Source organism: Eubalaena glacialis, chromosome 12 (genome assembly GCF_028564815.1).
Source record: "Eubalaena glacialis isolate mEubGla1 chromosome 12, mEubGla1.1.hap2.+ XY, whole genome shotgun sequence".
NCBI classification, from domain to species: domain Eukaryota; kingdom Metazoa; phylum Chordata; class Mammalia; order Artiodactyla; family Balaenidae; genus Eubalaena; species Eubalaena glacialis.
In genome coordinates, this window is record NC_083727.1 from 99,007,730 (window position 1) to 99,030,538 (window position 22,809).

The window sequence follows — 22,809 nt, forward strand, 5'->3', positions numbered from 1 at the left end:
CCTACAGAACAGTACAAGTCTTCACGTCACCTAGTTCAGTTTTGGTTTGCTGTGTACGCCTTCCTGGGTCCTAAGACACTCAGTCATTCAACAAATACCAAATTGGCCCTTCAAACTCTTTAGTATTAAGAATTCCAGTCCAACTAATTGCTTTAGATTTTTGTTTTATCCATATTTAAAACCTTACATTTGAGGCAGAATTTTAGAGCTAGCAGGTATTTTGGAGACCTTCTCCACTAATTTGCTTACTTTGCAGTTGAGGAAGCCGAGACTCAGTGAGGTTGAACGTTGCCAAGATCAAGGCTGTTTGCACTCAAGTCCTCCCCCTTCCCCCCGGCCCCCCCATCTTGTGGACTGTGTGAGGACAGGTTCCAGGGCAGGAAAGAGTCCCAGGGGGAGCTGTTGGCCATGGCTTGTAAAGGCAATCTCAGTTAGTTAGAATCGTAACAGAAGAGACGAATATTTACATTAATTTGTGAGGCAACTCTTACGGCGTCCCCTCCTATTACCTTAAAAATTTATGAAAAGTTGTTTTCATAAGTAAAAATGACCCTCTTTACTTACATATCATTCTTTGAGGGACACCTACAACTTTGGGCTTTAGGCTTTAGGCTGATTCTGCAGAGGCAGAGCCATAGAAGAGGAGAGATGGCTCTACGATGAATGAAAGTTTAACTAGTAGAAGTTTCTTAAGCAAAGCTTTCCCTACTTTGTTATTTTCTTTCTTTTTCATATCCCAAGGACATTCTCCTTAGAATGATGGACTCATTCACGAGTGGACCACGCAACTATTTGCCTCTTAACATAACTCCCTGGGACATGCGCAGAACAAATTGGTCTGAACTTCCTGCACTTTGCTCTTGATTTGGTCAAGATTAATAATCTAAACATTATGCAGCAACAACCTAAAATGCTCTGTTCTGAATGTGGTGTGTGGCATGGAAAAAGGGAGGGCAAGACTTGAGATCAACAGCCAATCAGGAAGAGAACAATTAGCTGCCATTTTCTAGAAGAATATTTTCAAGTCACTATCAGGTTGTGTGTGGATTTGAGGAAGTGAGGGCCTCATGATGCCTTAGCTTCCTGGGTTTACTTAAATCCCCTTTAAATAGATTGTTTTGATGGTGCGTACCCCCAAGAGGTTTCTCCATGAGCCTTAACACACCCAGCAAACACCTAGTATGATTTGGGACATCCTCTGGGCTTATCATAATTGCTTGCTAGCAAAATGACTTAATATTCTATCCTTAATCCATGTGGATAGCTCTTCTGCAGAGCAAATTTGACAATCTCTCTGTAGAGGCAGCCCAGGGCACTCAGTGAGTTGACCGTGTTAGTAGCTCCTAGTTTGCAGCAGCTGGGAAAGGTCCAGGTTCATCCTGGCACTTGGTCCTTGGCTTCCCACATGGTTTCCGACCATAGTCAGAGCACTGGTGTCATTTCATTTCAGGCCTTGTCCTTGACTTGGCCCCAGAAATCATGATCCTGAACCTCCAGCTTCGCCAGGAGCACAATGGCAATTATTTATATGAACAGGGAGCGCACATATAATGAGGGTTACTGTTTGTTCAGCACTGTGCTGGCCACTTTAAACATGTGTCTTCATTAATATTAACAATAATCTTCCAAAGTAGACAGTGCTGACCTCATTTTCCCAGGTAAGGAAATTGAAGCCCATTTTAGGTAGTAAGTATGACCCAAGATTAACATCCGTATGTTACGATGTTCAGCTTTCGACATCCTTTTAGTGGTTTCAAATATGGGGTTTCCAGGAGGCCCTTCAGGGCTTGGAGGGGCGAATAGGGACGAGGGAGAGAGCGGTGGGGAGGTGAAACTCGCCAGCATCTCCAGTCTCATTGGTTTACAAATCAGATGGTTCCTCTGAACCATAATCTCCTAACTAAAGCAAGCTCAAAACCCTCATCTGCCACTGCTCCTTCGTGAGGCAGAAAGCTTCCCTATAGAAAGCACAGTCTGACAGACGATGGCTCCACATTCTTTCTGTTGTTCAAATGTGACAGCAATGAACATGACTTGCAGTAATGGAGCTGCCATGTGGGGCTTGGATCATTTTGAGATTTCCAGTGCAAGCACAGTTTATGTATCAGTTTCTCCCCTGGATTGGCTTCTATCATGTCTTTGGTGTGCATTTCAAAGGTCTTGAAAAGTATTCCCAGCTGCTGACTGAGGGAGGTGGTCTCTCAGCCCTACATCATGTGATCAAAACGCATTTAAATGAATATCCCCTGCCTGCAGAGGACACTTGAAAGCACTTTACAGTTATAGCTAAAAAGATTACGATCCAGGTCATCAAGCAGCTTATAAATTCATAGGTTCCTGATGGTCCAAGACTGTCTTTTTTCCAACCCTCTATGTCTGGTCCCAAGTGCACTCATGCCTGAAAATAGACTCTTGTTTCCCGCCAGCCCTCTGAGAGTCTCAGGCCCACCTGTCACTAACTCCGGTTCATTGCACCCACTCCTCCCCCCAGATCGTCCTGTCACTTGTCCCGCATCCTTGGGGCTGAGTATTGATTGCCTTTCTGCCCTGTTGTTCATCATTCTTTACCATTTCATTATCCCCTTCCCTTGCGCGGTCCTAACACTCACGTGCTAGACCGGAAGTGAGGCATCTCCTTTAATCGGGTCCCGTCCTAGGGCAGGATTTCAGTTCAGTATGGCTGGAACTCAGGCTTCGCTTGGTCTGGCCGGGGCTGAGGGCCTGTTAAGACATTTCTGTGGACTTTTTTTTTTTTTCCTGTTTGTTTTTTAACACTTTAATGCGATGAAACCTAGTGATCGCTAGATGGCGCTCAATAGCAAAAGAAGTAGGAATAGATTCAGGGGATGAAATGATAAGAGCCCGAACTGATTTTTGTCTCCTTAAAAGCCGCTGTGCGGAGCGCACCGGTGGAGGGAGGCGAGGTCCGCCAGGCATTGGCGCGGTGGCAGAAGCAGCTTCGGGGGACCTAATGGCTGATGGAGCCATTAGGACGCCGTGATCACCGCGGCAGATAGGGCCTGGCGGGCTGGGGCATGTGGTGCAAACTCCTGGATCATCTTTTCCCATTTCAAAAAGGCAAAGACAGGGCCCCAGAGTTCCGAGGAGGCCGCGACCCAGCCTCACGTCTGAGAGAAGTGGGGAGCTGGGGCCCCCTAACCCCCGAACAACCTAGGCTTTGCGGTCCCGGCTTTGTTGGTGGGGAGGTGTCATTCCTTTCCTTGGGGCATCAGGGAATGACAACCCCACACATCCGGATCAATGGTAATCTGCAGGGCACGGGACGCACTAGCCCACCGTACTTTTAGGGGCTCGCGAACGTGTTTTAAATTCTTTAAAATCAGAAGAAAAAAATTAATATAATCCAATCTGCATTATATTTGTCTCTACACCACCGCAGACATAAAATATAATTTTAAAGATTTCTATTAATATTAATGTTTAAAATTAATATTCATGAAGGCAAAGGGTCTAGAGCCCAGGAAATCCTAATGCAGCGCTGGTCGTCTGACTGCTCCCTTCTTAAGGCGTGAATATCATTTAAATTCAGTGCTTGGTGCTGAGTGCTTAGTCATTGAATAAATGTGGCACCCTTCTGGGGCTTCGTGCGGGGAACCTCACCTTCCACACAGGCCCATTGGGCTTGTTTTCCCAAGTCCTGAGAACATTCTGGGCTTGGCTGCACCTGCCGCGGAGTGAAGCTGTTCATCCCTGCTGTCAATGCTGAAGCCTCCAGGAAGGCACCCTGGGCGAGAAGAGCTGGTTCCCAGCAATTATCTGTGGCCTTGGGAATGCAGGTTAGCATCTTTGTGTCTCATTTCTCCCTTCTATAAAAAGGGGTAATGAAAGCAGGTGATCACTAATGTTTCTCAAGCTCAAATAGAAATCTCCCATTCTAGGTGTCCTACTGGAACAAAGGCATCCGGAGCTTTAGCCGGGCTCCAGAACTGTTGTGCAATTCAGTGATTAAAAGAACTTAAAAAAAATCTACATTTAAGTTCATGTTTATTGTTTTATTGTTATTTTATTACTGGCCAAAAATATTTTGCTTATGACTTATTGCCGAAGGGTAGGATTAGAGTGAGAATAACTATCCAATGATACGTAACGCACAGCATAGTACTATGCACATGGTTGCAGCTTAATACACGTTTGTGGAATTCAGTAAGTTATTAATGGGACTTCTTTCTGGCTTGAAGGGACATGCAATGAAGACACTTAGGGTTTCATTTCAATTCTCCACCATTCTCAAGAAAACGACCACAAACTCTTTATAGGAAGCTCTCAGTAACATTTCCAGGGCAAACACACATGTCTTACCCTGGACAGAGGGTTGAAGAATTCTTGCTCAGTCATTTTTGTATCAGCTAAACTGAGGTGTCCTGGGTGCACTGATCTTAGGGCCTGAGTGTCCCAGGATGTGGAGGGGGACGCCTGACAGCAGGCGCTGTGGGAGGTGACCCTGCAGCTGGGGTGAATCCCAGGCTTGTGTGGAGGGTTTGCATGAAGGGGTTGGGTGAAGGGCTCTGGGAGTGTCTTAAGGAAGCTCCATGGGGTGGTTCGGGTGTGAGATGAGGGCACAGGCTGAAACTCTGGAGAGGGGTGAAAGGTATGTGGCAGTCCAGCTGGTAATGGAAGCAGACATTAACAGAAAGTCCTGTGATGGCACCCGGGAGGCACGAGGCAGCAGCAGTGTGACCCCAGGAGACTGGCCAGAGACCTAGGAGACGGGATGGGGGAGCTGGGGAGAGTCTCCAGGAAAGAGGATTCGTGCGGCTGCCCCAGCTCAGAAGGGACACTCCTAGCAGAGCCAATAAACAATACGTGGAAAGGGGACATTTGCAAGTTTGGGACTTTTGTTTCTGAGAGAATGACTTTTTGTTTTTTTGGCATTCTAGAATATGACAAAATATTGTAGGAAATTTCACTTGGTGAAATGTAGAACCTAACAGTTCATTTAGGATTAATTAGAACGAAGTGTGTTGTCACTTTTTCTAAGTAGATTAAACAGCCTCTGTATACCCAGTAGGAGGGTTGATAAGACTCCTTTTTATAAAGAGGCAGTAGGTAGAGTTGAAGGAAGCACACAAAGCTGCCTTTGAATTCCAGCTCCAGCACTTGGTGACTCTGTGACCAGTAAAACGTAAGTTACTTACAGTTTTAGGAAACAGTTTCTCCAACTGTGTAATGGGGGGAAAATAATAACTTTGTGTAGTTACTTATTAAGATTAAAAAATAGTGTCAATCAACAGTAGCTGTTACCATTTTTATTGTCATTATTGTGATGAGTGACATCTACCATCTTCTCAGAGCTGGTGACTAAGTGCGAATCTTACAAATTATGCACTTTCCAGAGAAAATGAGTTTGTTGATCCACATTCTGGCTGGAAGCATCTAGGATGCCAGACTGTAGTTAATTTCAATGTTTACCATTTACCAGGCTTGAGGTCTGCCTGTTTTTGAGGAGGATTTTTAGGAATTCAAGGAGAGAATAAGTCAGAATAAGTTATATGTAGTTTTGCATTTTTGAAATCTTCAACCTGCACACCTAATTGGCATAAAAGCTCTACATGCGGCTTCCCTGGTGGCGCAGTGGTTGAGAATCTGCCTGCCAATGCAGGGAACACGGGTTCGAACCCTGGTCTGGGAAGATCCCACATGCCGCGGAGCAACTAGGCCTGTGAGCCGCAACTACTGAGCCTGCGCGTCTGGAGCCTGTGCTCCGCAACAAGAGAGGCCGCGACAGTGAGAGGCCCGCGCACCGCGATGAAGAGTGGCCCCCACTTGCCGCAACTAGAGAAAGCCCTCGCGCAGAAACGAAGACCCAACACAGCCAAAAATAAATAAATAAATAAATTAAAAAACCGCTGGAGTGTCCTGAATTTGAAGGCTGTTTAAAAAAAAAAAAGAAACAATAGCACAGCCTTGGGGCAGGGTCCTGGTTCCACCTCAAGGGATACACATAACAATATCTTTGAGCTCTTTACAAAACTAAAACCCCCAACAAATGGAAGATGCTAGCATTCTTCATTCCAAAGAAGGCCACCTGAGGCCAGATTAAAGGAACAAGAGAAGTTTATCGAGAGACTACATGAGACCAGATTAAAGGAATGCTGGCCCCGAACACACTCTAATCTTATCAGCAACCCTGCCCTTGAACTATTGCTATAAAACTCCTCACCAAATCCTCGAGGGTTGGGACACAGTTTTGAGGGGCATGAGCCCACTGTGACCCCCTTCTCCTGGCGAAGCAATAAAGCTATTCTTTTCTACTTCACCCAAAACTCTGTCTCTGAGATTTGATTCGGCACCTGCGCACAGAGGCTGAGTTTTCGGCATCAAGAGCAGCTAGTTTAGAAAACTTGTGAATTCTTCCTCTGCCCCTTTGAGATGTAAATCTCTTTAGAGGTTCTTGCCAGAATTATGACTCCTGACTTCCGAATTTCTCCAGGACCTGGGAGACACGTCTTTAAAATGTAATCGTCGGGGAAGGTAGCACCTCGTACCTCCCGGGCTCTGTGGGAGGGTTGGAGCCTTGCTCCAAGTTGTAAGACAGGAGGCGGGCAGGGCACGTTGACTTTCTCATTTTCAGTATCATCCCAAACTCATGGAAATGTGGCCTTGCTCTTGCTATTCCACTAGATTGCTTTTGCAAAGGGTTCTAATGACCTCTGAACTGTCAACTTAAATGACTTCCATCTCCTGTTTACTCACCCAAATGCATCCTTTCAGCACTGGCCTTTCCCACCCGCCCCCCCACCGCTGCCCCCCGCCCCCCGGCCTCCAGACACCTACTTCATAGGCTAGAAGTCAATTCACCTAATATCCATTTCCATAAAACTGGTTTCCCCAAAAATATTTTTTGGGGTATTTTTATATCCTGAAGATATTTTATTAACTTTTGCCCTTAAACTTTTTAAAATGACTTAGTTTATGTGCCCTTTGTAACTATGTATATATTTTTACTAAGTATTTTCTAAATTTTCAGTATTTTATGAATGATAAACTCTATGTTTTTATTTTATAATCTTGGGAATGCTTTAAGTACTTAGTCTGAAGACTTTGTGAGTTTTATAAAATTCTATTAAAGTTTAACTTTAAAAGACCATAAGTCATGAAAAAGAAAAGAAAAGGAAAAAGAAAAGAAAAGTAGGACCCTAAAGCAGATGCAAATAGATTGAACAGGGGCTCTTAGACAACCTGGCTTTAAATGAGCAACAGTTAATTAAGTGGCTTTACATGAGTGAACAGGTAGGATGGGGGTCCCTGGAGAAAGAGAACCAGGCAAGGCTTTCTTGACATAAGAGAAGCCATTTTTGGCCTAAGCCATTTTGTGATCTAAGCCTAGCCACAATGCTTGCCCTTGAACAGGTCTCAGTAATTAATGATCTTAAGGGAACAAAAGAATGCAGGAACAAAGGACTGTTATCGGGCAAGAGAAGTAACAACAGCAAAGATAACATTGTTGTAAAGACTCCCAGTTCTGTTTCAGTGGTAAAGATTAGCCTGAAGGCTCAACCACCAGATCAACTGGAACCTAAGGGAGGATAATGTTGACCTTTTCTGACCCTTGTGTGCCCATCAACTAAAGCTTGGACTCTGTCCAACACTCAAGCCCCTTCATGAATATGCATGTACCCTTAGCTTAAAACTTCCCCAATTTCGCTGTTCAGGGAGACCCTGCTTTGGGAAAGACCCCTGGGGTTCTCCTTACCTGCTGCAAGTAATAAATCCTTCCTTCTCCGGCTCTTTGGCTTGCTTGTGTCTTTTGGTTCGACACCCATCAGGAGGGGAACCCAGTTTTCGGGTAACACTGCCTCAGCCTGGCTTTCCCTTCCCTCCATTCTGAGCATCTTTACTCCTTACTTAGTACCCAAAGCTGCTCTCACAGTGGAAGCAGTACCCCGCCACTCCCAGAAATGTCTGCGTTTTCCTCCTGCCCTTTCTGGAATAGCCCCTCCTTACCCTCCCTTGCCTGGGCCCACCACCATTCTACAAGGCCCAGCCCCTATGGCTGTCTGTCTAGGAAGCCTGCGGTGACATTCTCTCACCTGGGGAGAGTGAATTGCTTCCTGCTCTGGGCTTCCTAACATTTCTGTTCATATCCTGACTATAGTGTTTAGAGAGTCTCTGACTTTTTTTGTACATGCTTCTGTCTGTCTTGTTAGGCCTTTTGCTCCTTGGGGCAGAGATGGGCTCCATCCACCTTTGGGTCCGGTGTCTAGAATAGCACCTGGCTCTAGGCAGATGGTCCCTAAGTGCTTCCTGAAGGGATGAATGAACAGAGTCCCACATCGTTTTTGCATTGCCATTTACTTGTCCGACTTTTCTGTAACAGCAAAGAGAAGGGCCGGAGAGAGCAAGAGGCTGGGAAACATTTGATGGTTTAAGAAAAATCCCCCAACATTTGGAAATAAGGAGAAAACTTGAGGACAAGTTGCCTGGTAAACAGGGATCATTGTGGGCCGACCCGGCTAGCTACCTGCATTTTTACAGCCGGCCAGCTGGATTCTTACATTTTCACATGGTTATATACGCACCAACATAATATCCTCAGTTTTGCCTTTTGTCTCGTAAGACCTAAAATATTCACTGTCTGGCCTTTTAAGAAACACTTTGCTGACTCCTAGAAGGAGGTAACTTGGTTTGACCTACCATTTACTATTGATTATGGCATTTTACAACTCTATAAAGTTAGAAGCTATCATAGAGAAAGTGGATAAGACACAATGATTGTATTTTCTGTTTTGTATTTAGATTTCATCATTTGCTTTTGTTCTCTGTTTATATAAGATCCCTGTTTCCATATCCTCTTTAAACCAGATTTGTCATCTAACAATTTCCTTATTAATGAGTCAAATAAGACTGTGGCATATGCTCACTATCTATTCGTATGACATTCATGCTTTTCACATTTTGGGGTTTGGAGGAGGCAGGCTGGCGGCTCCCGGGCTGGGGGACAGTGCACCTGAGGCGGGAGACCCTCCAGTGTTGTGTAGCCCTAGTTTTAGTCTGTTTCTTCCAAGAAACTGGTAAGAAAAGTGCAAAGAGGTAAAACACCCCGTAACTTAGTTTTGCTGTATTTGGCCCATCCTGGTTGGGAAAAGGTTGAAATGATAGGACATGTTCCCCATTTTCCAAGGAAAGATTCTTGGGCTTCTCTCCCGTAGACAAGCTAGGTATTTATTCCGGATGTACAGTATTTCCAGAGCTGCCCTTTTTCTCTCTCAAGAGTTCCCTTTCTGATCCTCTTTCAAAGAGAGTTTTCTCCAGTAAGTTCAAGCAAATACTTGCATGAACAAACCCGAATCAGCGAGGCTTCTTGTACTGGCTACAATGGCCTTCGGGTGTTATCTGGGATTTTGATGGTCAGTGCCCTGACACTGTGACCCCTCTTGCTACGTGCTTGGGGATGGGCACTGCTGAGCGTCAGCGGAGCCTTAGACACTAGAAAAGACCATGCCGGCAACAGAGCCAGAGGCCGCGTGTATTGGAATTTGAGTCCTTGTTTTCTAGGAAGCTGAAGTCATTACATCACTTGGGGTCCGGGGACCTGAGAGGCAGCCTGAGCAGTTGGGTGCACTGGTTGAATGTACTAGGAGGATGTTTTAATCAGCTTGCCTGTCAATCACCGCGACAGCTTACACTTAAATACACCACCATGAGGAGAAAATCTGGACCAGCCAGTCATGCTGAAAAACTAGAAGCAAAGTAGCTGCCATCTTCTAGATTAAAGAAATAAGAAGAAAACTACTGAAAATCATATGCATATTTTCCCTTAATTCGTTTTAAAATCCAGACAGAGGGAGGGGCAAGATGGCGGAAGAGTAAGACGTGGAGATCACCTTCCTCCCCACAGATACAGTAGAAATACATCTACCTGTGGAACTGCTCCTACAGAACACCCACTGAACGCTGGCAAAAGACGTCAGACCTCCCAAAAGGCAAGAAAATCCCCACGTACTTGGGTAGGGCAAAAGAAAAAAGAAATAACAGAGACAAAAGAATAGGGACGGGACCTGCACCAGTGGGAGGGAGCCGTGAAGGAGGAAAGGTGTCCACACACTAGGAAGCCCCTTCACGGGCGGAGACTGCAGGTGGCGGAGGGGGGAAGCTTCGGAGCCACGGAGGAGAGCGCAGCCACAGGGGTGCGGAGGGCAGAGCGGAGAGATTCCCGCACAGAGGCTCGGCGCCGAGCAGCACTCACCAGCCCGAGAGGCTTGTCTGCTCCCCCGCCGGGGCGGGCGGGGCTGGGAGCTGAGGCTCGGGCTTCGGTCGGATCGCAGGGAGAGGACTGGGGTTGGCGGCGCGAACACAGCCTGAAGGGGCTAGTGCACCCCAGCTAGCCGGGAGGGAGTCCAGGAAAAAGTCTGCAGCTGCCGAAGAGGCAAGAGACTTTTTCTTGCCTCTTTGTTTCGCGGCGCGCAAGGAGAGGGGATTCAGAGCGCCACTTAAACGAACTCCAGAGACGGGCGCGAGCCGCGGCGATCAGCGCGGACCCCAGAGACGGGCATGAGACGCTAAGGCTGCTGCTGCCGCCACCAAGAAGCCTGTGGGCGAGCACAGGTCGCTCTCCACACCGCCCCTCCCGGGAGCCTGTGCAGCCCGCCACGGCCAGGCTCCCGTAATCCGGGGACAACTTTCCTGGGAGAACACACGGCGCGCCTCGGGCTGCTGCAACGTCACGCCGGCTTCTGCCGCCGCAGGCTCGCCCCGCATCCGTATCCCTCCCTCCCCCCGGCCTGACTGAGCCAGAGCCCCCGAATCAGCTGCTCCTTTAACCCCGTTCTGTCTGGGCGGGGAACAGACGCCCTCAGGCGACCTACATGCAGAGGCGGGTCCAAATCCAAAGCTGAACCCCGGGAGCTGTGCGAACAAAGAAGAGAAAGGGAAATCTCTCCCAGCAGCCTCAGAAGCAGCGGATTAAAACTTCACAAACAACTTGATGTGCCTGCATCTGTTGAATACCTGAATAGACAACGAATCATCCCAAATTTAGGAGGTGGACTTTGGGAGCAGGATATATTAACTTTTCCCCTTTTCCTTTTTTTGTGAGTGTATATGTGTATGCTTCTGCGTGAGATTTTGTCTGTATAGCTTTGCTCTCACTGTTAGTCCTAGGGTTAGGTCCGTCCGTTTTTTTCTGTTTTTTTTTTTACTTAAAAAAAATTTTTTTCCCTAATAAATGTTTTCTTAATAATTTTTTCCTTATTTTCTATTTTTAAAAAATTTAAAAAAAATTTAATAAGTTTTTTCATATTTTTTATTTTTAAAAAATTAAAAAAATTTTTTTCTTAATAAATTTTTTCTTAATAATTTTTTTCTTATTTTTAGCATAAAAATTAATAAATCTATTTTTAAAAATTAAAAAAAATTTTTTTTCTTAATAAATTTATTCTTAATAATTTTTTTCTTATTTTTTATTATAATTGCTTTATTTTATTTTATTTTATCCTCTTTCTTTCTTTCTTTCCATTTTTTCTCCCTTTTATTCTGAGCCGTGTGGATGAAAGGCTCTTGGTGCTCCAGCCAGGCATCAGGGCTGTGCCTCTGAGGTGGGAGAGCCAACTTCAGGACACTGGTCCACAAGAGACCTCCCAGCTCCACGTAATACCAAACGGCGAAAATCTCTCAGAGATCTCCATCTCACCATCAAGACCCAGCTTCACTCAACGACCAGCAAGCTACAGTGCTGGACACCCTATGCCAAACAACTAGCAAGACAGGAACACAGCCCCATCCATTAACAGAGAGGCTGCCTAAAATCATAATAAGGCCACAGACACCCCAAAACACACCACCAGACGTGGACGAGCCCACCAGAAAGACAACATCCAGCCTCATCCACCAGAACACAGGCACTAGTTCCCTCCACCAGGAAACCTACACAACCCACTGAACCAACCTTAGCCACTGGGGACAGATACCAAAAACAACGGGAACTACGAACCTGCAGCCTGTGAAAAGGAGACCCCAAACACAGTAAGATAAGCAAAATGAGAAGACAGAAAAACACACAGCAGATGAAGGAGCAGGGTCAAAACACACCAGACCTAACAAATGAAGAGGAAATAGGTAGTCTACCTGAAAAAGAATTCAGAATAATGATAGTAAGGATGATCCAAAATCTTGGAAATAGAATAGACAAAATGCAAGAAACATTTAACAAGGACGTAGAAGAACTAAAGAGGAACCAAGCAATGATGACAAGCACAATAAATGAAATTAAAAATACTCTAGATGGGATCAATAGCAGAATAACTGAGGCAGAAGAACGGATAAGTGACCTGGAAGATAAAATGGTGGAAATAACTACTGCAGAGCAGAATAAAGAAAAAAGAATGAAAAGAACTGAGGACAGTCTCAGAGACCTCTGGGACAACATTAAACGCACCAACATTCGAATTATAGGGGTCCCAGAAGAAGAAGAGAAAAAGAAAGGGACTGAGAAAATATTTGAAGAGATTATAGTTGAAAACTTCCCTAATATGGGAAAGGAAATAGTTAATCAAGTCCTGGAAGCACAGAGAGTCCCATACAGGATAAATCCAAGGAGAAACACACCAAGACACGTATTAATCAAACTATCAAAAATTAAATATAAAGAAAACATATTAAAAGCAGCAAGGGAAAAACAACAAATAACACACAAGGGCATCCCCATAAGGTTAACAGCTGATCTTTCAGCAGAAACTCTGCAAGCCAGAAGGGAGTGGCAGGATATACTTAAAGTGATGAAGGAGAAAAACCTACAACCAAGATTACTCTATCCAGCAAGGATCTCATTCAGATTTGATGGAGAAATTAAAACCTTTACAGACAAGCAAAAGCTGAGAGAGTTCAGCACCACCAAACCAGCTTTATAACAAATGCTAAAGGAACTTCTCTAGGCAAGAAACACAAGAGAAGGAAAACACCTACAATAACAAACCCAAAACATTTAAGAAAATGGGAATAGGAACATACATATCGATAATTACCTTAAATGTAAATGGATTAAATGCTCCCACCAAAAGACACAGACTGGCTGAATGGATACAAAAACAAGACCCATATATATGCTGTCTGCAAGAGACCCACTTCAGACCTAGAGACACATACAGACTGAAAGTGAGGGGATGGAAAAAGATATTCCATGCAAATGGAAATCAAAAGAAAGCTGGAGTAGCAATTCTCATATCAGACAAAATAGACTTTAAAATAAAGACAATTACAAGAGACAAAGAAGGACACTATATAATGATCAAGGGATCGATCCAAGAGGAAGGTATAACAATTGTAAATATTTATGCACCCAACATAGGAGCACCTCAATACATAAGGCAAATACTAACAGCCATAAAAGGGGAAATCGACAGCAACACAATCATAGTAGGGGACTTTAACACCCCACTTTCACCAATGGACAGATCATCCAAAATGAAAATAAATAAGGAAACACAAGCTTTAAATGATACATTAAACAAGATGGACTTAATTGATATTTATAGGACATTCCACCCAAAAACAACAGAATACACATTTTTCTCAAGTGCTCATGGAACATTCTCCAGGATAGATCATATCTTGGGCCACAAATCAAGCCTTGGTAAATTTAAAAAAATTGAAATCGTATCAAGTATCTTTTCCGACCACAACGCTATGAGACTAGATATCAATTACAGGAAAAGATCTGTAAAAAATACAAACACATGGAAGCTACACAATACACTACTTAATAATGAAGTGATCACTGAAGAAATCAAAGGGGAAATCAAAAAATACCTAGAAACAAATGACAATGGAGACACGACGATCCAAAACCTATGGGATGCAGCAAAAGCAGTTCTAAGAGGGAAGTTTATAGCAATACAAGCCTACATCAAGAAACAGGAAACATCTCGAATAAACAACCTAACCTTGCACCTAAAGCAATTAGAGAAAGAAGAACAAAAAAACCCCAAAGCTAGCAGAAGGAAAGAAATCATAAAGATCAGATCAGAAATAAATGAAAAAGAAATGAAGGAAACAATAGCAAAAATCAATGAAACTAAAAGCTGGTTCTTTGAGAAGATAAACAAAATTGATAAACCATTAGCCAGACTCATCAAGAGAAAAAGGGAGAAGACTCAAATTAATAGAATTAGAAATGAAAAAGGAGAAGTAACCACTGACACTGCAGAAATACAAACGATCATGAGAGATTACTACAAGCAACTCTATGCCAATAAAATGGACAACCTGGAAGAAATGGACAGATTCTTAGAAATGCACAACCTGCCAAGACTGAACCAGGAAGAAATAGAAAATATGAACAGACCAATCACAAGCACTGAAATTGAAACTGTGATTAAAAATCTTCCAACACACAAAAGCCCAGGACCAGATGGCTTCACAGGCGAATTCTATCAAACATTTAGAGAAGAGCTAACACCTATCCTTCTCAAACTCTTCCAAAATATTGCAGAGGGAGGAACACTCCCCAACTCATTCTACGAGGCCACCATCACCCTGATACCAAAACCAGACAAAGATGTCACAAAGAAAGAAAACTACAGGCCAATATCACTGATGAACATAGATGCAAAAATCCTCAACAAAATACTAGCAAACAGAATCCAACAGCACACTAAAAGGATTATACACCATGATCAAGTGGGGTTTATTCCAGGAATGCAAGGATTCTTCAATATACGCAAATCAATCAACGTGATACATCATATTAACAAATTGAAGGAGAAAAACCATATGATCATCTCAATAGATGCAGAGAAAGCTTTCGACAAAATTCAACACCCATTTATGATAAAAGTCCTGCAGAAAGTAGGCATAGAGGGAACTTTCCTCAACATAATAAAGGCTGTATATGACAAACCCACAGCCAACATTGTCCTCAATGGTGAAAAACTGAAACCATTTCCACTAAGATCAGGAACAAGACAAGGTTGCCCACTCTCACCACTATTATTCAACATAGTTTTGGAAGTGTTAGCCACAGCAATCAGAGAAGAAAAAGAAATAAAAGGAATCCAAATCGGAAAAGAAGAAGTAAAGCTGTCACTGTTTGTAGATGACATGATACTATACATAGAGAATCCAAAAGATGCTACCAGAAAACTACTAGAGCTAATCAATGAATTTGGTAAAGTAGCAGGATACAAAATTAATGCACAGAAATCTCTTGCATTCCTGTATACTAATGATGAAAAATCTGAAAGTGAAATTAAGAAAACACTCCCATTTACCATTGCAACAAAAAGAATAAAATATCTAGGAATAAACCTACCTAAGGAGACAAAAGACCTGTATGCAGAAAATTATAGGACACTGATGAAAGAAATTAAAGATGATACAAATAGATGGAGAGACATACCATGTTCTTGGATTGGAAGAATCAACATTGTGAAAATGACTCTGCTACCCAAAGCAATCTACAGATTCAATGCAATCCCTATCAAACTACCACTGGCATTTTTCACAGAACTAGAACAAAAAATTTCACAATTTGTATGGAAACACAAAAGACCCTGAATAGCCAAAGCAATCTTGAGAATGAAAAATGGAGCTGGAGGAATCAGGCTCCCTGACTTCAGACTATATTACAAAGCTACAGTAATCAAGACAGTTTGGTACTGGCACAAAAACAGAAATATAGATCAATGGAACAGGATAGAAAGCCCAGAGATAAGCCCACGCACATATGGTCACCTTATCTTTGATAAAGGAGGCAAGCATATACAGTGGAGAAAAGACAGCCTCTTCAATAAGTGGTGCTGGGAAAACTGGACAGCTACATGTAAAAGAATGAAATTAGAATACTCCCTAACACCATACACAAAAATAAACTCAAAATGGATTACAGACCTAAATGTAAGACTGGACACTATAAAACTCTTAGAGGAAAACATAGGAAGAACACTCTTTGACATAAATCACAGCAAGATCTTTTTTGATCCACCTCCTAGAGTAATGGAAATAAAAACAAAAATAAACAAATGGGACCTAATGAAACTTCAAAGCTTTTGCACAGCAAAGGAAACCATAAACAAGACGAAAAGACAACCCTCAGAATGGGAGAAAATATTTGCAAACGAATCAACGGACAAAGGATTAATCTCCAAAATATATAAACAGCTCATTCAGCTCAATATTAAAGAAACAAACACCCCAATCCAAAAATGGGCAGAAGACCTAAATAGACATTTCTCCAAAGAAGACATACAGACGGCTACGAAGCACATGAAAAGATGCTCAACATCACTAATTATTAGAGAAATGCAAATCAAAACTACAATGAGGTATCACCTCACACCAGTTAGAATGGGCATCATCAGAAAATCTACAAACAACAAATGCTGGAGAGGGTGTGGAGAAAAGGGAACCCTCTTGCACTGTTGGTGGGAATGTAAATTGATACAGCCACTATGGAGAACAATATGGAGGTTCCTTAAAAAACTAAAAATAGAATTACCATATGACCCAGCAATCCCACTACTGGGCATATACCCAGAGAAAACCGTAATTCAAAAAGACACATGCACCCGAATGTTCATTGCAGCACTATTTACAATAGCCAGGTCATGGAAGCAACCTAAATGCCCATCAACAGATGAATGGATAAAGAAGTTGTGGTACATATACACGATGGAATATTACTCAGCCATAAAAAGGAATGAAATTGAGTCATTTGTTGAGACGTGGATGGATCTAGAGACTGTCATACAGAGTGAAGTAAGTCAGAAAGAGAAAAACAAATATCGTATATTAACGCATGTATGTGGAACCTAGAAAAATGGTACAGATGAGCCGGTTTGCAGGGCAGAAGTTGAGACACAGATGTAGAGAACAGACATATGGACACCAAGGGGGGAAAACTGCGGTGGGGCAGGGATAGTGGTGTGCTGAATTGGGTGATTGGGATTGACATGTATACACTGATGTGTATAAAATGGATGACTAATAAGAACCTGCAGTATAAACAAACAAACAAAACAACTAATACTAAACTTTCATTGGGTTATTTGTATGGAAATATGTTGATATAAATGTTTCAGACATTACATGAAATTTCTAAAAATCTTATATGTTCTGGTATAATGTTATAAGTCATAATCCTAGTTATTACTTTAAAATGTATATCTCAGAAATAACTAATTTTCTTGTCAACTGCATTATTATGAACTTTCATCAAATCTTTAACCGTGGTCATTTTTAAGTCTTTTGTCATTTACAGACAGTTCTGGGTGTACTCTGATGCTTTTGTAAATATGTTCCTATAAAAGGGTTTCATCTTCAGGAAATTCATGGGAAAGACTCTGACAAGTACAGGTTTCTGGTACCTGACTGTACTGCTGAACTGAATGAATAAGCATTTTCAGAACTCTAATGAAAAACTGATGAGCTCATAAAAGTGCTAACAAAAGATCAAGATGAAAAAAAAAAAATTAATTACATGGGACTGAGTGAACTGATGAGGATGAGTATAATTTTTGTGACTTTCTGGTTGAATTTAAAAAAAGAAAAAATCCCACAAGAACTCAGAGGCAAAGAATATACAAATCAATTTTCACTGCAAAGTAAAGGAGCTGTTACAGTGGAGGATTACTGGACTGAACGTCAATATTATGACATAGTATGAGTGTGTTTCATGTTTGGTAATTGCAATCATTGTTGCTTTTGTTGTGGTCATCCATGTGCAATGCTTGGTGTCAGTCTATTTATCTCTTGTAAAAATAAAATACAGTGTGTGTGAAAAAAAAAAAAAAGTGGTGCTGGGAAAATTGGACAGGTACATGTAAAAGTATGAAATTAGAACACTCCCTGACACCATACACAAAAATAAACTCAAAATGGATTAAAGACCTAAGTGTAAGGCCAGACACTATCAAACTCTTAGAGGAAAACATAGGCAGAACACTCTATGACATAAATCACAGCAAGATCCTTTTTGACCCAGGTCCTAGAGAAATGGAAATAAAAACACAAATAAACAAATGGGACCTAATGAAACTTCAAAGCTTTTGCACAGCAAAGGAAACCATAAACAAGACCAAAAGACAACCCTCAGAATGGGAGAAAATATTTGCAAATGAAGCAACTGACAAAGGATTAATCTCCAAGATTTACAAGCAGCTCATGCAGCTCAATAACAAAAAAACAAACAACCCAATCCAAAAATGGGCAGAAGATCTAAATAGACATTTCTCCAAAGAAGATATACAGATTGCCAACAGACACATGAAAGAATGCTCAACATCATTAATCATTAGAGAAATGCAAATCAAAACTACAATGAGGTATCATCTCACACCGGTCAGAATGGCCATCATCAAAAAATCTAGAAACAATAAATGCTGGAGAGGGTGTGGAGAAAAGGGAACCCTCTTGCACTGTTGGTGGCAATGTAAATTGATACAGCCACTATGGAGAACAGTATGGAGGTTCCTTAAAAAACTAAAAATAGAACTACCATACGACCCAGCAATCCCAATACTGGGCATATACCCTGAGAAAACCATAATTCAGAAAGAGTCATGTACCAAAATATTCATTGCAGCTCTGTTTACAATAGCCAGGACATGGAAGCAACCTAGGTGTCCATCATCGGATGAATGGATAAAGAAGATGTGGCACATATATACAATGGAATATTACTCAGCCATAAAAAGAAATGAAATGGAGGTGTTTGTAATGAGGTGGATGGAGTTAGAGTCTGTCATACAGAGTGAAGTAAGTCAGAAAGAGAAAAAGAAATACAGTATGCTAACACATATATATGGAATCTAAGGGAAAAAAAAAAGGTCATGAAGAACCTAGTGGCAAGATGGGAATAAAGACACAGACCTACTAGAGAATGGACTTGAGGATATGGGGAGGGGGAGGGGTGAGATGTGACAGTGTGAGAGAGTGTCATGGACATATATACACTACCAAATGTAAAATAGATAGCTAGTGGGAAGCAGCCGCATAGCACAGGGAGATCAGCTCGGTGCTTTGTGACCACCTAGAGGGGTGGGATAGGGAGGGTGGGAGGGAGGGAGATGCAAGAGGGAAGAGATATGGGAACATATGTATATGTATAACTGATTCACTTTGTTATAAAGCAGAAGCTAACACACCATTGTAAAGCAATTATACTTCAATAAAGGTGTTTAAAAAAAAAAAAAAAATCCAGACACCCATTTCTTCTATAATCAAAATACTAGGTTTGTACATATTTCCCCAAACTAAAATTGTACAGGAGAACTGAGGCTAGAAACACTTTACTATACTCTAAGTATACAGGTGTTTTTTTTTTTTTTTTATGATTGGCATTTTACGTTTCAAGAAGTTTTATAAGATGTGCAGATTCACAGAAGTAAGAAATTAATGAACTCTGTGCAGAAGCAACGGCTGTGAGTGTTCTGAGTTTGGGGCTGTCTCCGCCTGGATTGCAGCAGGCTGTGAACAGGGAAGGGCTGTGAACAGTGTGAGAACGAAGGTGGGAGCATTTGTGAGTCTGTGTCTGGGTGGGTCCCCGAGCACCTCTCTGTCTTGGGTGGCCACTTCCCTCTCTTCAGCAGCCACCACCCTCCAAAGGTAGCTTGGGCCACTGCCACCAAAACTTTTGTGGCTGGTGTCCTGCCTCTCCGGCTCTGGTGCTGACAAAGATTTTCTCCTTGACCAGACCCTAACTCAGGCTCCCCTAAAATTTTCAACTCGGCCTCAACTCTTGGACTTCTGTGTTTGTCTCTTCGTTGTCCAATTATAGCACGAAAGCTGTTAAGTAGGTTTGGCCAGAATCTCCCAGCCTCCATATAAACGATCATCAGGTTCCTCAACCTCTGCTCTCTCCCAGGTGGTGTCTGATCACCTGGCCTGCCTTCAGCAAGAATCCTTTTAGGTCAGTTTAGCCAGAATCCCCTCTTACCCCTGATGTTCCTTTTTAATAATATTCCATCCACTGACCTATTCTGCTCCTTGGCTATAAATTCCCACTTGCGTGTGCTGTGCCCAGAGCTGAGTCCAATCTCTCTCCTCCACTGTGAGACTCCATTGCCGTGGTCCCTACATCCATCGAGATGGGCCCCCGGAATAAAGTCTCCCTTGGCATCTTTAACAAATGTGACTGAGTAATTGTTTCTTTAACGATGCTGGTTGTCTTCATGGCGGCTGCAGCAGCCCAGCCCTCATACCACCAACCACCACAGGCCTCCTCACTGCCTGAGACCAGCCAGGAGGACCAGAATTCTCTACATCCATCTCTATCCCCATATTTTCTCTGTACTATTCAGGCCTCAGGCTTCAGTGAAATGGGATTTAAAGGAAAACTCAGTGCTTTCTTCTTTATGGGATCCCTCCCTGGAGATTCCCAAACTCACAGAAATTTGCAACTAAGAGTAGCATATCAGAAAGTACTCATTAGAAGGTCTTTGAAGGAAAAAGGCATAGCTTTGATCCCAGCATCATTGTAAGGTGACCACCCTTGGCCACAGGGCAAGTTCCTTTGGGCAGGGACTTTCCTAGGTTCGCCGGTTATTACTGTGGTGGATGAATGCTGACTCTTTTGGGTTACACACGTAGAAGATGGTAAGGTTCAATCAATCGTCAGCCACTTGCTGGCTACATGGGTGAATCTTCCCTTTGCCTTTTGTGAAATAACTAAACCAGCTGCAAGGGAGGAAGCCTTGCTTCCTCCCACCTTCTCCAGCTCCCTGCCCATCGGAAGATGGCACAGTGTCTTCTCACTATGACTAGAAGCCCTTTTGGATATTAGATTTATCCATTTTGATTTATATAGAGGAATCCATAAAGTTTTTTGCTATTTATTTTTTAACTTTTATAAAATCCATATTTGGCTTTCTAATTCTGCTGTCCTCCAACCCTTTCGTTTAGGCATTACTCATGTCCTGGCTGGCTCACAACAGCCATTCTTGGCAGACCTCGTCCATCTATCCATCCATCCCTCCATCCATCGAGTCATCCAATAATTCTATGAGTTCCAGCGTATTAAAAATTCAGATTTTTCTGAATTCTCCAAGTATCAAGAAAGAAGTAGAGTAAGGTAATGTCCCAGGTTGCCCAGTGCTCTTTGGCCTCCCCTCTTGCTCTACCATTAATCAGTGTAAATTTGGCTCCAGTAGGCACTGGAACCCATATTAGTACCATCTCATTTCTATTGCAATTGGCTTCTTAGAGGAAAAGCTACAGAGCCAAACTGGTTGTGAGAAATTAGTGAAATAATTTCAGTTGAACCTCCACACAAATACCTTGTCATGGTACTTGTCATTGTTCCCACTGGTACCCTCCTCAGATCACAGATTATTAGTCAAGTTGCTAATGACGATGTTACAATATTAACCACTAACTTTTATTAGTCAACTACAGTGTGTTGAGTGTTATGCTAAGTGTTGGCTAACCCTCACAACTGTTACTATTTCCATTTTCCAGTTGTGGAGATGGAGTGCTGCTGTTAGTGAAACTGAACAGGACCCTGTAGGGCTCCTGGGCACGGAAGCCTTTCTGTGTCCCTGTTTCTTGTTTGTAGGGAATACACTCCAGCCTCCATGACCCTCCCTGAGTTCCAAAGGGCAGGTTCAAACAGACGCTAATCAGGGAAGGGAGGGGATGGTGAGACAAGGGAAGAATAGTCAAGAAATAATAGTGCAGCCTTGGGGCAGGGTCCTGGTTCCGCCTCAAGGGATACACATAACAATATCTTTCCGCTCTTCTGCAGAACTGAAACCCCCAACAAATGGAAGATGTTAGCGTTCTTCCTTCTGGGGAAGATCACAGTTGATAACCTCCAGAAGCTCATCAAGAGACCACCTGAGGCCAGATTAAAGGAATGCAGGCCCTGTACACACCCCAATCCTTATCAGCAACCCTGCCCTTGAACCATTGCTATAAAACTCCTCACCAAATCCCACCCGCGTACCCCCGCCTCCCCGCCCCACCCCCCCCCGGCCCAGTTGGGCCACACAGTTTTGAGAGGCACGAGCCTGCTGTGTCCCCCTTTGCCTGGCAAAGCAATAAAACTATTCTTTTCTACTTCACCCAAAGCCCTGTCTCTGAGATTCGATTCCACACTGGTGCACAGAGGCAGAGTTTTTGGCATCATTAGAACGCAGGATTCATGTTCAGGACCATAGCCCTCCAAGGTCATGGTTTTCTGCTGTGCTTCCTTCCAGCATCCCCAGGGTCCCTTACACATCCCTGGCAAATACATTACCAGCTTCCTGCCCTCTATCTAAGAGGTGCCCAGTTTTCCCCTGCCTCAACTTGGCTCCTCACTTTACCTTCTCGTATTGTTGGATGGGTCTCTAAGTAGCCTGTCAGCTCCCTGGGGAGGAAAAAGGGGAGGGGGTCGGGCCCTTGTCTCTCTTATGCTAAGTTCTCCCTATATATGTTCCTGTTTTCAATTGACTGAAAAGAATTGGTCTTCTGATTTTAACTGGCAGGGATCCCCTGGTAGTTTTCAGGGGAAGAGGCAGCATCTTACTAGCATTTAGGAGGTCTTTGATTTCTTAGGGGTCCAGAGGGCTTGCTTAGCTGTTCAAAGGTAAGCACTCCGAGGCTCAGTGCCTTCGGGCTCTCTGTCTTTCTAATAATCCTGTTTACCGAGGTAGGAGGCAATTTTCTTAAAGTTGCTCAAAGCTATGCTCCATCAAAGATAAGTGTCTCCCAACTGAGCCTTTTTGTTTGCATTTTGTCCAAGGCCTTTCCCTATGCCTTCCTTGTTAGTCCCCAGGAAGCCAGAGAGGATGTTAAAGATCCACCTCACTAATTCATAGCCAATTAGGAAGTTTGTTCTGAACATGACTCGAAGATCGCTTTTCCAGTAGATTTGGA

General features: G+C 43.0%; 1 protein-coding gene across 2 annotated transcripts in view; it reads right to left on the bottom strand.

The window, feature by feature from the left end:
• The window catches only part of IMPG1 (interphotoreceptor matrix proteoglycan 1), a 126,355-nt gene that overhangs the window by 12,815 nt on the left and 90,731 nt on the right, over positions 1-22,809 (bottom strand). The window lies entirely within an intron of this gene.